We start from the raw sequence: 16,872 nt of genomic DNA on the forward strand, positions 1-16,872 counted from the left end.
TGTCATTGCATTGATTGGAATCCTCAAGTCTTTCAAAGTCGTTTTTATTTATAATGTTATGTAAATTAAGAAACTAATTCCTTAATATGTCATTAATAGCTTTTTTTTAGTAGAGTGACAGCTAAAAGAACAGTGACAGCTACCTGTTGAGCTCTCTCCTTATTTATTATAGCTTGCTTCTAATGACTTCACAAGGATATCACCAATCATTAAAAACTCCACCCTATTCTACTTTGAATCCCTTTTCCCAATTCCTACCCTCAAAAGCTATATACAGGGACTTAGCTGACATGCCAACTTAAAGGTAATTTGGTGACTATCACAAGTTCTTTGTACACTTTAAGCATCAATATAAACGTGAGTTCATATTTACTATCAGACTGCTTGCCTAACCAGACTAGAAGGGCTTTTAATACAGGCCCAGTAACAGAATATGTGTCTTTTTGTCTGTGAACCAGCTTAGCTAAGAAAGAGAAGCTCTAGGTCACCAGGAGATAAACTTTCTTTGTCTTGGTGATTTTTCTGTGCTTTGATTTGTACTACTGATGAAATCACAGATAGCTCTAAAGTAATTTTTAAATATATACTTTTTATAAGGGGTGGCTAGGTGACAGTGTATAGAGCACCAGCCCTGGAGTCAGGAGGACCTGAGTTCAAATGTGGCCTCAGACACTTGAAATACTTACTAGCCATGTGACCTTGGGCAAGTCACTTAATCCCAATTGCCCTGCCCTCCCCCCTCCAAAAAATTTTTAAAAAATTAAATTTAATATGTACTTTTTATAGAAATATGCAAGTCATCACAAAATATTCTATTTAAACACTTAACAGTTTTTCACTATTTTATATATTTTGATGCAGTCCTGGGAGAAATCTAGTACCAGTTTACTGTTCTAGAGTAATCAAGTCCATGTCTCCACACTGCTAAGAACCACCTCACATCAGAAGCTTTTCCTTATTCCCACCAGCTGTTAGTGTTACCATGTTACAAAATTTCTTTATTTCAAAAAATACATCTTGCATTTACTTACCTGTGTACATGTCATTTTCTCCCAGTAGAAGATAAGCTCCTTGAAGGCAGGGACTGTTTTATTTTTGTCTTTGCACTCCTAGCATCTGCCATAGGACTTGGCACGTAGGTACTTAACAAATATTTATTGAATTGAATTGTCAATTCAGTTGTCAATTGTCAATTCAAAACACACATATTTGTCCAATGCTGTCAATGACCCTTCCCATCATCACCTTGCTTCCAACTTTCAAGTCATTTCTAATTTACTCCCACATCTAATCTTCACTCAAGTACTGCCAATTTTCTCCCCAAAAATGTCTTTTACATCTTCCCCTTCATTTCAATTACAAAATCAGCCTCTTAATCCACATTCATATCTCATACTTGAATGTCTAGAATATTTTAATATTTTAAGTCTCCTCCAAATTTCTGATATCAAAAAGAACAAGTAGACTCACCTTCAAAGCCCAAAAGAATTTATGAGGAACTTGGAACTATGTGCAGCATGGAAAGACCAGTTTATTTGGGCTAGTCTTTGGAGCACACTCAAATATTCCTCTACCTGGTTTCCATCCAAGTAACCACATGGAAACTTGGTGAGCCAAGTTCTGTTTCTTTCTTAGCTGATCTTAGGCAAGTAAGTATTCCTAGATGGTAGTGCCCAGGTGACTGAGTGAGGTCAGGAGAAAGTTCCTGTCAATGACCCCAGGCAATAATAATGACCAACAGAGTGGTAATGACAGAAGTACCTGCAGACAGTGTGGAAAAATAATCACTAGAGGATGGCTACAGTCTTAGTGAATGAGGTCCCTCTGGTAGAGAAGTGCCAATTACCAATTCTAGAAATTCATCATTCCTCAGAGTCTAGTGAAGAGTAACACGCAAGAGAATTTCTTAAGAATTCTATGGAGAGATAGCTAAGTGGTGCCGTGGATAGAGCACCAGCCTTAGAGTTGGGAGGACCCAAGTTCAAATCCAACCTCAGACACTTGACACTTACTAGCTGTGTGACCCTGGGCAAGTCACTTAATCCTGATTGCCTTGCCCCCTCCCCCCAAAAAAGGGTGTTTAATAAAAAGAAAAAAAAGAATTCTACAAAGGAAAAAAGGATTCCTAGGACCAGTAGTCAGGATATACCCTTTTGCTAAACATGTTCTGTATTCATGTGCCTCAAAACAATTATACTTGAAGTTTTAGTTCACTCTCCCCAAGTACTTTGTGTGAACACCCCAGTTTGGGGAAAATGTTTCAATCACATTCGACTCTTTGTGACCCCACAGACCATTGTATACCAGTCCTGTCCATGGGGTTTTCTTGGCAAGGATACTGAAATGGTTTGCCATTTCCTTCTCCAGTGGATTAAGACAGACAGAGTTTAAGTGACTTGTCCCACAGCTAGTAAGTTTCTAAGGCTGGATTTGAACTCAGGTCTTCCTGACTCTAGTCCCAGAGCTCTATCCATTGAGCAACCTAGCTGTCTGTTCTTCTTGCTAAACCTTTCAGTGCCCTCAGTCACTCTGTAAATCTATAAGTTGAAGATTAGGTACCAATCAGAAGAAGCACAGGAAGCTTCAGCATCAAGGAGCACCCTAAACTTGGTAAATCTCAGGTCCAGAATTTTAAAAAATTTGAATCTTATTAAAAAGGGCTATACAATAGAACAACATTCATCCTGCCCATGTAGTATTGGCAAGTAATGAGTACTAGAGAGCTGGGCTATGGCGGAACAATTAGTGTACTGTACATGTGACATTGGAAGGGTATTGTTCATAGAACTTTGTACGGTGAGGATCTCTTCTGCATGGGCTGATAGGAATTCCTAGTTGGTTATGTCAGATTCCAATTTGCCAATGCAATTACCTTTGGCTTGATGAGGATTCAAGGCCAGGTATCACATAGGCCAGCAAACACCGGCTGAATTTTTCTAATAATCGTAATTGCAGATAATAAAAACAAAAGCATATCTAAAGTGCTTTACAAACTTTAAAACTTATATAGGTAGATATAACTATATGTAGCTATATATGCAGCTTTATATATTGCTATTTGTTAAATATTCTATAAATTATATATAATTATATAGTATATTAAAATATAAAGCTATATGTAGCTTTGTATGTATAAAGCTATACAGAATAGATAGATAGATAGATAGATAGATAGATAGATAGATAGATAGATAGATAGATAGATAGATAGATAGATAGATGTGTGTGCATATAGCTTTAAAGTTTGCAAAGACTTTAGCAATAAGACTTATGCTACTTCATTGGGTCTTCCCAACAACTATGTAAAGTAGAAGTTATTCTTATTCCCATTTTATAGATGAGGATACTGAGGCTGAGGTCAGGTGGCTTGCCTAGACTCACACAGCTAGGCTCTGAGACAGGATCTGAACTCAGGTCTCCAGGTGCAGTGCTCTCTCCACTGCACCATCTAGTTCCCGTATTTAGTTCCCATGGAGGCTATGGCAATGCCCATGCAATTCTATAGGTGTGGCAAGAACCAAAGATGAGCAGAGTTCACATTATGTGTTGAATCCTCCCCACTTCAGGATCAGAGACACAAGACTGACCCAGCGCAGTGGGAATCAGGGAATATGAAGCAATACAATGTTATCGGGAAATTGAGGAGTTACTTTAGCTAGGAAGGAAAAGAAGTAGGAGGTGTTAGAGATAGAAGCAAGGCCAAAACCAGAGATTCCTAACACAATCTGTGAGGCAGGGGCTAGCCAGCCAAAAGACAAGATTTCGGGCAGCAAGAAAATTCAGTGCAAAAGACACAAATGAGCAGGTGAGGTACACAAAAGCTCTTTCTGGTGCTCCAAAGCCATAAGAGAACTTATAAGTTCTGACTGGTTGAACCCAATTGACCTCTTTCTCCAGATGTGTCCAAATATCTATCATATGTGAATTTTTTTCCTGTCACTATCTCCATTCCTTTCCATGGAATTTACAGGACCATAGGTTGATTCATCCCCCTGTTGGCAGGCATATGTCATCATCAAAACCACCCCCAATTTAGTAACCTCTATGGATTTTTAAAATTAATTTATTTATTTTTAGTTTTCAACGTTTACTCCCATAAGATTTTGAGTTTTACATTTTCCCCCCCTCTCTTCCCTCCCCTCTCCCCAACATGGCATGCAATCTGATACAGGCTCTACATATATACATTCATATTAAATATATTTTCACATTAGTCATGTTGTAGAGAAGAATCAGAACTAATGGTAGGAGCCATGAGAAAGAACAAACAAAACAAAACAATGAGCAAATAGTATGTTTTCATCTGCATTCAGACTCCAAAATTCTTTCTCTGGATGTGGACAGCATTTTCCATCATGAGTCTTTTAGAGTTGTCTTAGATCCTTGCATTGCTGAGAAGAGCTAAGTCTATCAAAGTCAGCCAATGCAATGACTTACTGTGTACAAGGTTCTCCTGGTTCTCCTCAACTCACTCAGCATCAGTTCATATAAGTCTTTCCATGTTTTTCTGAAGTCTTCTTGCTCATCATTTCTTATAGCACAACAGTATTCCTTTACATTCATTTATCCACAACTTGTTCAGCCATTCCCCAATTGATGGGCATCCCCTCAAATTCCAATTCTTGACCACCACAAAAAGAGCTGCTATAAATATTTTTGTACATACAGGTCCTTTCCCCATTTTTATGATCTCTTTGGGTTATAGACCAAGAAGTGGTATTGCTGGTTCATAGGGTATGCACAGTTTATAGTTATTTGGGTATAGTTCCAAATTGCTCTCCAGAATGGTTGTATCAGTTTACAACTCCACCAACAATGCATTAATGTTCCCAATTTTCCCACATCTTCTCCAGCATTTATCATGTTTCTGTTTTGTCATGTTAGCCAATTTGATAGATGTGATGTGATACCTCAAGAGTTGTTCTGATTTGCTAAACAATAGTGATTATCAATAGCAATTATCAATTGCTCTAATCAATAGTGATTTAGAGCAATTTTTTTCACATGACTACAAATTGCTTTAATTTCTTCCTTTGAAAACTGCCTGTTCATATCCTTTGACCACTTATCAATTGAGGAATGACTTGCATTCTTATAAATTCTACTTAGTTGTCTGAGAAAGGAGACCTTTATCAGAGACCCTGGCTATAAAAATTGTTTCCCAGCTTTCTGCTTCCCTTCTAATTTTGGTTGCATTGGCTTTGTTTGTGCAAAAACTTTTCAATTTAATGTAATCAAAATCATCCACTTCACATTTCATAAAATTATCTATGCCAAACCAGAAATAGAGAACATTATGAAATGCAGAATGGATGATGTTGATTACCTCCATAGATTTGACAAGTTGACAGACACACAATTGACAGGATCGTAGGTTTAGAGCTATAAGGGACCTTAGAGGTCATTGAGTACGTCCTCCCCATTTCACTGATGAGGAAACTGAGACCCAGTGAAGTGAGTTGCCTAAGACCACAGAGACAGCAAGGTTCAAAGGTGGAGTGGGAGCTCGGTTTCTGACTCCAAATCCACGACTCTTTCCACTCATCGCCTTGCCTCCCTTGTTTCATTACATTTACTTTTCTGTTCTACAAATGTCTAAGCCTTCGGTTCTTCCTCTTCTGTCAGACACTTTCCATCTTAAATGAAAGACAAAGCAAAGAACGTAAGGCTCTCTAAATTCCCAGAAGAAATATACCTCATGTGAATAAAAGATTAAATGTGGATAATAGTAAAAGCAACATAACAATAGAATTCACTCCATGCATTTCTGTGGTGGTGAATATCCTATCTCATTTGTCCTGATCTCAGCTAGCTTTAGCTATGAGCAAATAGAATATAGGGCTACAAAGCCCACTTGCCAGAAAAATTTTTAACATCAGCGTGTAAAGGAGCCAACAATTTGGAACATCAGGTCATTCATGTGGTTTGAGACTCTCTCTTTTTCTCTCTCTCTTTCTCCATTCTCTGTTAAAATGCAAACATATTAGTTGGGAGGAGTGACATATTAACCTATTAGCATTAGCATGGATTGGATGCTAATAACATTACATTTGGGACAGAACTTTATACTTTTCAAAGTTTCTTATCATGTGATCTTGACGATCCTATCAGATTAGCTACCTGTTACTTAACAACACAGGAAAGGGTCTGAAATTATAGAAAGAGGACTAATGCGTTTTTCTGGGAAAGGGGGATAAGCAGCTAGTCCAGAACATGGGGCAAGGCCCAAAGAGGGAGAGAGAGAGACAACCAAAGTGGAGAAGAGGCAGAAGATAACGTCATCTATTTTGATAGAATGTAACCTCCTGGAGGGCAAACATTATCTTACTTTTTGTCTTTGTGTCCCCAGTATCTAACCCACAGCTTGGCACATATTGTTTGATTGTTCGGTCTTGTCCTACTCTTCATGACCCCATTTAGGGTTTCCTTGGCAGAGACACTAGAGAGGTTTGCCATTTCCTTCTCCAGCTCATTTTACAGATGAGGAAACTGAGGCAAACAGAGTGAAGTAACTTGTCCAGGGTCACACAGCTAGTAAGTGTCTGAGGCCAGATTTGAACTTGGGAAACTGACTCCAGGCTGGGTATTCTCTCTAGCTGTTTAGCACATAAAAATCAGTATTTATTGGAGTCTTTTGTTTGTTTGATTGAGTGATAATTTTGTCTAAGGATGGCCTAGTACTCATTTCTTTACTTATGTCCCTAGAGGGCAAATCATGATCTGATTAACTGAGGTTGAATAATAAATATTCTAAGTGAGAATAACAAGTCACTTTCCTTTAGTGCTTGAAGGTTTGTTTCCAAAGTGCTTTTCTCACAACAGCCTTATGATCTCTGTAGTAAAATAATATTCTTCAATACTTAAAGGAACTGATTTATGTGGTGTATATCTATTGATAAAAAGTGCAGTCTTTCTATGACTTGGTAGATCATCTTTAAGAGTTGCTGTAGGGGCGGCTAGGTGGCGCAGTAAATAGAGCACCGGCCCTGGCGTCAGGAAGACCTGAGTTCAAATGTGGCCTCAGACACCTGACACACTTACAAGCTGTATGACTTTGGGCAAGTCACTTAACTCCAATTGTCCTCCAAAAAAAAAAGAGTTGTGATAGCCCAAAGCTCATATCCCACAGTAAAGTCCCAATAGCTAAGTAGCACAATAGATAACCCTGGAGTTAACCCTAGGGTCAAGGTGTGCTACCTAGCTACAGGAACCTTAGTGTGCCCCTTTCATAACCTAGACAAATCTAACAAAAATATGAACAAGAAGGAAACTATGAAATTCAATGTAATTTTTGAAAGATTAGTTTTGTAAGATCTTTAATGATTGCTTAATGGGAAGCATACATATTTTCAGCTTTTTGTGGAAACTTTATAAAAATTTACCATCTGCTAGGGTATAAAGAACTCATCAGGAAATAAAGGTAGAATTTTTAAACAAATTATTTATTGACCAAAATGTAGTAAAAATTTTAATTAATAAAGGAAATTTCAAGAAAGGATTCAGATTTAAATGAAGGCTAAATAATATAATCTTAAAGAATGAGTGGTTCAAAGAATAAAGTTATCACTAACAAAATTGACTGTTCTCTCTCCTTTCCCCTTAAAGTATGAAAAGTTTGATTTACCAAATAAAATAGGGAAAATACAATCAAGAAATTTAGAAGGAAAATCTATTTCAAATTTTTTGGAGTTTTGTCCATTTTCATTTATGTTTGATGTTTTGCTTTACATAATGCTAATCATTGAATTAAAACAATTCAATTCAATGAACATTTTTCAAGCATCTACAATGTGTGAGGCATTCTTCCAGGTGCTGGAAATAATGCTGGAAATTAACTTGTTGTTGAATATTATCAATCGGACATTAAAATAAATGAGGTTGAGATTTATTAATGGGGGCTAAATAAGGGAGAGTAATAAAAGTACCAGTGTGCTATATTCATGAGGAAAAAAGAACAATATTGCCATGGATGAGTTCCTGAAAGGTCCTTTATAAATTATATTTCCCATTGACTAACATCCTCATCTCTATTTATTTATGATTGATTTCAAAGAGAAGTAACTCTTAATGGTCATTAAGGAAACACTTACAAATTCTGAGAGCCCAGTATTTCAAGGACTCAACTTCATTGAACATTTATTAAGTATCTGCTACATATAAGGTCCTATACAAGGCGCTAAGTACTGTTCTAGGCACTTGTGAACTATATAAATAAGAATGATGGAAGGATGTGAATAACCGTACCCTGATTTATTTCTTTAGGAAGTTCAGATTTTGTGATCTTTCTCTTCTTTAAATAATTATAGTCTTTTCGGCCATTCATTTTGACACAATGATATTACTGCCTTTTATTGTCTTGAACTGCTTTTCATTTATTTGTCTTTTATTCTCAAGAAGATTATTTATCTCCTTAGTTCTCCAACTTTTCTATGTCTTTTACTTCTTTTAGAAGGGGTACTGGAGCTGTTTGTTAGTAGAGCATTCCACCACCTAGTCGGATCGCCTTGTGACTGTTGGGGGAAGGTAATTCAGGGTCAAGATAGCAGTCCTATCAAAGGAATATGGTTTTGTGATTCTCACTGGTGCTGCCAGTTTCATATATTTCACTCATTTTGCCATCAATGTAGGCAAGGCTCGGAAGAAGTACAAGGTGGAGTATCTCACCATGTACAGTACTGATCCTGAAAATGGGCACCTTTCCAACTGCATTCAGAGAGCCCACCAGAATACATTGGAAGTGTATCCTTCCTTTTTATTCTTTCTAGCTGTTGGAGGTGTTTACCATCCTGGTTTGGGGATTGCATGGATAATTGGAGGCGTACTTTATGCTTATGGCTATTACACAGGAGAGCCAAGCAAGCGGAATCGAGGCTTGGTGGGTTCCATTGCTCTCCAGGGACTGATGGGGACAACTGTGTGCTCTGCTTTCCAGCGTCTTGGTTGGATGACCCGAGGCTTGGTCCAAGGGCCTAAGAGTTGTCATTGAAGAAACAAAGGCTTAACTATCTCCTTTTGGATGATAAATCTTTAACATTCAGGCATGCTTTTTTCTTTTTCTAAATACAATAAACCTATTTGGCATTAGCCTCATACTTATAAAAAAAAAAAGGGTACTGGATTTGAAGTCATAGGATCTATGTTAAAATTCTGTCTCTTCCACTTAACATTTACCTGACTTTAGGCAAGTCACTTAACCTCTGTTGGCCTTAGTTTCTCATCTATAAAATAAGGGGATTAGACAAGATGAACTCTGAAATTCCTTCCAGCTGTAAATCTATGATCCTATAAGCCTGAACCTAGGAAGTACCTAAGCTATTATATATTAGGGACTTAATAAATACTTGTTGAATTGAATTAAGTTTGTTTTCTTTGAAGTTCAAATAACAAAGGAATAAAAATCCAATATTTTAATTGAATAACCATTCCAAACAATATAATTAGAAGAGATTTGGGCCTAGAAAAACCTTAAATAGTTATGCCAAACTGACTAGCCTGTGAAATATTGTCATTTCACATTTCATAACAGCAGAAGTATCCCCATAAAATGTTTTTGTGTGTAAGGACATTGGAAAGGATATAGATGGATAAGAGCACAGGCCAAATGGACATAAGATAGCAAGTGCTGGACCAGAGTTTAAAGCGGAGTGTAATTCTGAAGATACGGGAAAGGACTAATACTAGAGAAAAAAGTGGAGAATTCTGAGATGCTAAGCCTAATAGGCTTGGGAGAGTTGAGGAACAAGGATAAAAGATAAAATAAAAGATGGTAGAGTCAGGTTAAGCATGATACGTATTGCTACCTGCAGACTTACATTGTTACCTGAAAAAAAATTCAGATAAATTAAAAATGAGCAAATTAGATATATTTCACTTTTGGTCAGCTAATAATGAAGCCTCTTGGGGCAGCTAGGTGACTCAGTGAATAGAGCACCAGCCCTGGAGTCAGAAGGACCTGAGTTCAAATCCTACCTCAGACACTTAAATACTTACTAGCCATGTGACCTTGGGAAAGTCACTTAACCCCAATTGCCCTGCCCTCCCCCCTCCAAAAAAAAAAAAAGCAAAATAATAATAATGAAGCCTCTTGAAATATGATTCTAGATTTTCAGTTCATGCAAATCAATGAAAGATCTCTGCTTTGGGCTTTGTTGGAATCCTCATTTTTTATTTAAAATAAAAAGGACATCTTACCTGTGGATAATTAATACTTTACATTTGTGTGACAAATTCAGGGAATCCCAGTCTCAGGTTCAGCAGAGGGGAAGAAAATAATATTCCAGTGCAGACCAAGTAATCATCTAAATTTAAATAATTAAATATTTAATTAAATTATTTTAACTTAATATTTAAGTAAAACTAAGAGGAAAATCCATGTTGTATAATCCTTCCTAACTCTTCATATACCTGTGGAAAATACTTCCCCCTCCTCCTCACCTCTCTACTCCCACTTTAATGGGGGAAAAGTAAACCAAAACCCTGGGACAGACAGAGGAAGGGAATTCATTCTCCAGAAACACCAGAGGGAGGGCTGCCACAAGTTGCTACTAGAACAGCTCTCCAGGAAACTTCTTGAGACCTCAGCTGTCACTGGGCAATGTCCTATCTCTGCCATTGTCAGTCATAGCCAGCTCAACCTCCTAAGTGTTACATGCCTTGGGCCTACTTCTACCATTGTTGATCCATCTGCACAGACATCATTCTGCGGCAAAGGTGCCGCTCACCAAAGCTCTACTTTGTAGCTACTGTGCCAGGTGGAAACCATCATTGCACACCATCTCCAGATCTGCTGCAAGCTTCAGGTTTCTTTGCTGTATTCCACTTTTTTCCCATGTATCTGAGGGCTGTTGTTACTCTTATTTTAGAATTAGTTCTCTCAAGACTCCCAGGGCCACCAGGTCTGTCTTTAATCTGTCTTTTTCACAGGTTCACAGTTCTGCTTAGGTGGTCCCCAAAAGGGATCTATGATGGCTGTTGTGAGACAATTTGCCTCAGAGTTGCAACAAGGTAACCTAAAAGAATTCCTCGTGAAGTCGTAAGACACCTCTTTGCTCCTTTCCATGAAAGGTCTCCTGTTCGGGTTAGGATGTATAACTTGCTTTAGCCTGTCTTACTCTTCAGCAGCAGGCAACATGCTGTTGAACCCCACACTCTCTGGGTTTCCCATCGTCTTTTTTCTGAGGTTGAGAATAAACACAAGCATCCATCTTTATTGGTCCTTTTGATTCCCATGACGTCTTGCCATGCAAATGTCCTTGAGTGAGTCCCAAGAAGGCACCAACACACTGATGGGAGAAGAGCACAAAGATTGAAGCCTCCCAAGTGAATTCCTCCTTTCAAAGCAAAGCCTCACAGTTTACCAAATGCTTTCATCTGGAATAGATGATCTCATTTGGTCCTCACAAGCAGAGTCATGGTTAGCAATCTGGTGCCAAAAACAAGCTTGGGGGGAGATCTGAGACTTGGGATCCAAGGCCCTGTGGAGGAGAAAACGAAATACTGCAATACACTGAGGCTACTATGAGGGAGGCCACCACCAGGGTCAGGAAGCAGAAATGAGCTTGACTGGGGCAGAATTTACCTGTGATGCAGAAAGGACAGAAGGTATCTCAACCAGAGGATACTAACCTTCATCTTCATTTTGCCACGAATAGATTTCACTTAATTTATATTCATGTTATAGTCTGTGTTTCAAAGTGTGTTGGGTGGGTAGATAATGTTATCACTAACCCTAAGCGTCCCCTAGTTGCACAGCCCTAGATCCAATAGCATGAAGACATTGCAGATAGCTACCCTGTCCTGGGGCAGTTGTAACAGAAAAGGCACAGTCCATCCCCTGAAGAGTCTAGCCCATGTTTTCATATCCTAACTGATGACCCTGGACCCCTGGGATCAGAATGAACATAGTCGTAGAAGAGAGTGGAGCAACTGTTGTCTCTCTCTACCCCAGGATATGGTAGACCTTAGGAGAGAGATGCAATGGCAATGGAATCATGAGATATAGCATCCTGGGGGCCTGGGCAAGAAAGAAGTAATTACATGAAAGATACAAGGGGCTGTTATATAGGACAAAGGACTATTAGGAACCGAGATGTGGGCTGGAGGATTACTAAAGAGAAGAAGCACCTGATGGTGCCAGCTATCCAGCCAACCTGTCAGATAGGAAGAATACATAAGGCCAATTTCTAAATTTTGGTTCCCTGGACAAAGCCCTGATCTCCCTGCCCTAGTTAGGGCTCTACTCACAACAACCCTATCTGCAAACCTATAGCATATCCAAGCTAGAAGGGAACTTCAAGATTTTCTAGTCCAAAATATTCATTGTAGTCATGAGAAAACTGAAGTTTAGTGGTTTGTCCAAAGTCACACAGCTAGTAAGTGTCAATCTCTAATAGATGATTGGAGATGTAGTCCTGGATTTCAGGTTAAGAGAACAAATTAGAGATGTTCAATTTGGTTGATATCAGCATGGAACCATCAGAATGAATGGTCTCCTTAAAAGAATAAGTGTAGAGAGACAAAAAACTAGCTTTGGAACATTCCCATTGTTAGAGGGTAGGGAGACAAAGAAAAACTAGCTGAGGAAATGGGCAAAGAGTAGTCAGAGAGGTAGGTGGAGATCAAGCATATTAGAGCCTCTGAGAAGCCAAGGGGAGAGTCTCAAAATAGAAGAAAAGGCCAGTGGTGTCATATACTTCAGAAAGTTCAATCAGAATGAAAAAAGAGAAATAGCTATTGAGTTTGGCAAACCCTAATAGAAAAATAATGCTAAAAAAGTGTTACTATTTGGAAAACAAATGAAAAATAAGCCAAAATATCCCAAGCATATCCTAAACTTCAACCAAGCTATTTCTTTACATTTTCCTTTGAGCCTTTACACATCAAAGATCTGAAATATTTGAAAGGCTAAACAAAAATCTCAATTTGAAAATCAAGAAGAGTGTTCCAGATCTCAGCATGAAATAAGCCAAAATAGGCAATTTAATTTTCACATCTTCTGGAAAAATACTGAGTCATATTTCCTACCCACATTCTACAAAAATAACAGAAATCCTATGATTCAAAATTCACTCCATCACTGTCTGAAACTAACATTCAAATCATTCAGGAAAACGAGGAGAAAACTCCCAGTCAGTGAGAGAACTTTACATTATAGGTTCCTAAGCCAAATGTTACTAATGTATTTTCTGGTAGTCCAAATATCCCTACCTATAACTACACTGGATTATATATGTGGTGAATAGGCCTATTCCGAAGGCATAGGAATTGTTATGCAAACAACACAAAATTAGCAATGTCATTCATTATAGCATAGCCAAGAAAGTACAGCTAACAGTGATTTTTATTATTAATTATTATTACATATTAGAGGATTGAGAAGAGTACATCCTAGGTCACTCTCCCTGGCAGGCCATCTTTCCATTGCAAAGAAGAAACCTCCTGCCTGCAGGGTAAAAGGATAGGAATGTTTGACTTTTCTGCCAAATGAAGTCACCTGTTTTGGAAGCTGTGTTTTCTAGTGATTGCTGGGAGCTAAAGCAAATATCAGTAGAAAGGAAGAAAGAAGCATCCAGTACTGCTGAGAAAGGGAATTCCACTGTACCTTGTGCTATTGAGGAAGATGTAACCTACTGCCATTCCCAGACATCATTCTCTTTATATAAAAAGTTCATTATAATATATTCTGACAGTGTTATATAGTTTAAAAAACCCTCCTATTTGTTTAAAGAATTTTCATAGTAGTATTATATATAATTTCAAAGCTAGGAAGACCCCAAAATAATGATCAAATAAATTATGGTACTTTGTATGACTGTCATAGAATATAAAATTTTTGAACAGTAAGAAATGATGAATGTAAGTGAAATGGGGATGGAAAATATCACAACTAGCACATTTGCTACCTAGATGAGGTTGAGAACTATACCTTGGGCCCCTGATCACCTTGTTTTGTGATCTTTCCCTAAGAAGAGGAGACTTCATAGCAAACCCGACTTGAAGATTTCCAAATTTGTTGGCAGTCTCAAAAGGTCAAGAGCTCCTGTGTCCCTCAGTCAGTACTGGTTACATTGCTTGTAGGTACTGGAATGTTTCTCTTAACAGAAGATGACTACCACTGGGAGAATAAGCCCAAGCTATGCCTTGTGCTGACAGAGGACCTGGGTCTTGAGAAAATTATTTGGATAGTGCAAAAACAAAATAGATTTTAAGTTGATTTTTAACAGTCCCACAAAATGTTTCATGTTTTGATGTTTTAAGTACCAACTCCACAATACAACATAATGAGTTATGGCTTACTGTATCATTTTTTTTTAAGTCTTTGCCAGTGTTCACTTACTTATCAACTCGTGTGTTTTAAGGATATTTTTACCTTGCACATTGAGTATCTTTAGAATCCTTTTTTGGGAAGTTGGTAGACTTGAGCCAAACATAAATTTTAAATAGAGGCATAAAGAACCAGAGTGCAAGAAAGAGCCCTTTCCTTTAGAGACAAGACTTCCCCATGACTGAACTCGGTTCATGTAAGTCCGGATCTGGGGTTCCTTAGTGTGAGGGGGCATTCTAGTCTCCCTGGGGCAGCTCTAGTCTGTTGTTACATAAAGTATTCATAGAAAGGTGGGAAGATTTGTACAAACTGAATGAAAGTGAAATAAGTAGAACCAATGGAATGATATATAAAATGACTACAACAATGTGAATAAAAAAATCCTGAAAAGAAGTCAAACACTGAGTAAGTGGAAAACCACTACTGATCCAGGAGAACAAATAATGGACATAGCTTCTTTATGGAATAACAGCAAGAGGACTAGGAAGGCAGAAAGTTGCATACATTGCTAGACATTGTCATTGCATTGGCTGCTTTTGCTTTATTGTTGTTTTTTGAGACAATTTTGACAGCTATAAGAAGTATAACCAATACAATGACCAGTCACGATTCCAGAGAACCAACAATGGAGCGTGCTGTCTGCCTCATGTCAGTGCAGCTGGGTGATGCGGTGGATAGACTACCAGACCTGGAATAGGGAAGACTCATCTTCCTGAGTTCAAATCCAGTCTCAAATGCTTCTTAACTGCGTGACCCTAGGCAAGTCATTTCACCCTATTTGCCTCGGTGTCTTCATGTGTAATATGAGCTCGAGAAGGAAATGGCAAATCATTCCATTATCTTTGGCAAGAAAACCCTAAATAGTGTCACAAACACTCAGATGTGACTAAAAAATAGCTGAATGACAACAAATTCACCTCATGGCAGACAAGGTGCTACATTGCTACTTGTAGTTTTAACAAAACATTTAAATTTAAAAAAAACTTTAAATAACCGTATTCAATTTGAAAAAAAATATAACCACCCTGCTATAATAATTAGTTTACTTTAAACGTAAGGGACAACCCAAAGGTCCCTAAAATCCCTTCTCTTTGCCTTTAGGGTGTTTATTTAGACAGATATTTGAATCTAGTCACCATTGCTCTGAGCTCCCAGTTAGGGAAATTCCAAATATTAAGGCAGAAATTGAGCTGTCTGCCTAATTTTACCTTTATATCTATATCTAGTTATCCCCTGACCTCTTTGTGGTTAGAGCAAAATTCAGTTTACTGGAAATGTTTAGGAAATGAAACAGCAGATTATATTATGGTGGCTGTGGATAGACTAGCACTGGCAGGGGAAGCTGGGGAAAGAGCTGACCTTTTCTCTTGTACGAGATACCTGTGGAGCTGATGACTCTCCTGATATTTCACTTCTATGCCAAGGCTCAGTCCTCCATTGGTTCCTCTAGAGTTCCATTCTTGCTCTGAACTCTCTGATCTAAATCCTTAGAATCTCTTCCTCTGGTTCTCAGATGTTGTTGTTGTAATTCATTCCTTTTAGTCCTGTCCAACTCTGTGTGACCCCATTTGGGCAGAGATACTGTAGTGGTTTGCCATTTCCTTCCCCAGCTCATTTTATAGGTAAGGAAAGTTGAGGCAAACAGAGTGAAGTGGCTTGTCTAGAGTCATACAGTTAGTAAGTATCTGAGACCAGATTTGGACTCAGGAAGATGAGTCTATCCACTCTATCTACTTCATCACCTAGCTGCCCTAGCTCTCAAATAGCTTCCTTTAACAAAAAAATTTCTTAGAACAGGATCCATTCTCTAACACAATGGCTTTGATAGATTCAAGGAGGTGTACAGGTCCTGTTTATACTCTATTCTTATTGTTTGGTCTATCAAAAGTGTTGGATCTATCAAAAATGTTCTTACCTAACAAAGATAATTACTTTTAAATGAGTGAAATAACCATGACACCCCAATGCTTAAAAAGAGACAAATGTTCTTACTTGTTCCTTGTTCAAAACCTTTGTATCTTTTATAAGCAAAGCATAACCCCTAGTGTTTAATATCATCCATTTAAGCACCTCCTGGTTGCGAGTCATTTTGTTAAGCCCAAGAAATAAAGACAAAAATGGAACATTCTCTACCCTCAAGAAGCTTACAGGCTACTAAAGGGGACAACAAGTGTGTATAAAAGTATATGCAGTGTGATTAATGGAGGAGACTGAAGATGTAGGGATTCAAAGAAACAAATTGGAATGTGGGTAGTTGTTGTTCAGTTGTTTTCAGTCATGTTTGACTCTTTATGACCCCATTTGGGGGTTTCTTGGCAAAGACACTGGAGTGGTTTGCCACTTCCTTCTCCAGCTCCTTTTACAGATGAAACTAGGGAGTAGGGCTGAGCAAATGGCAACCACTTTATGGAAGCTGGTGCCTTTTAGCTCTCTGGCTTCTTTGTCAGGACTGTGATAGAGAGGGAAGTGGTGTCCCACGTGGATGAAATTTCCTAGGATCTTGTACCATGGTATGAAGGGGACCAAGGAGAAAAAAAATACCTGCATGA

General features: G+C 38.2%; 1 long non-coding RNA gene across 1 annotated transcript in view; it reads right to left on the reverse strand.

Annotated features, from left to right (window-relative positions):
• Positions 1–5,088: 5,088 nt before the first annotated feature.
• LOC138160666 (uncharacterized) overlaps positions 5,089–16,872 on the reverse strand; it is a 29,442-nt gene continuing 17,658 nt past the window's right edge. Inside the window, exons 3-4 of the long non-coding RNA XR_011168188.1 lie at positions 10,192–11,474; positions 5,089–5,636 (exon numbers count right to left, since the gene is read on the reverse strand). This is a non-coding gene — a long non-coding RNA (uncharacterized lncRNA). The remainder of the gene's footprint in view (positions 5,637–10,191; positions 11,475–16,872) is intronic.

Source organism: Petaurus breviceps, unplaced genomic scaffold (genome assembly GCF_028583685.1).
Source record: "Petaurus breviceps papuanus isolate PSGF00001 unplaced genomic scaffold, PetGlider_PUasm1.0 181, whole genome shotgun sequence".
In the NCBI taxonomy this organism is placed as follows: domain Eukaryota; kingdom Metazoa; phylum Chordata; class Mammalia; order Diprotodontia; family Petauridae; genus Petaurus; species Petaurus breviceps.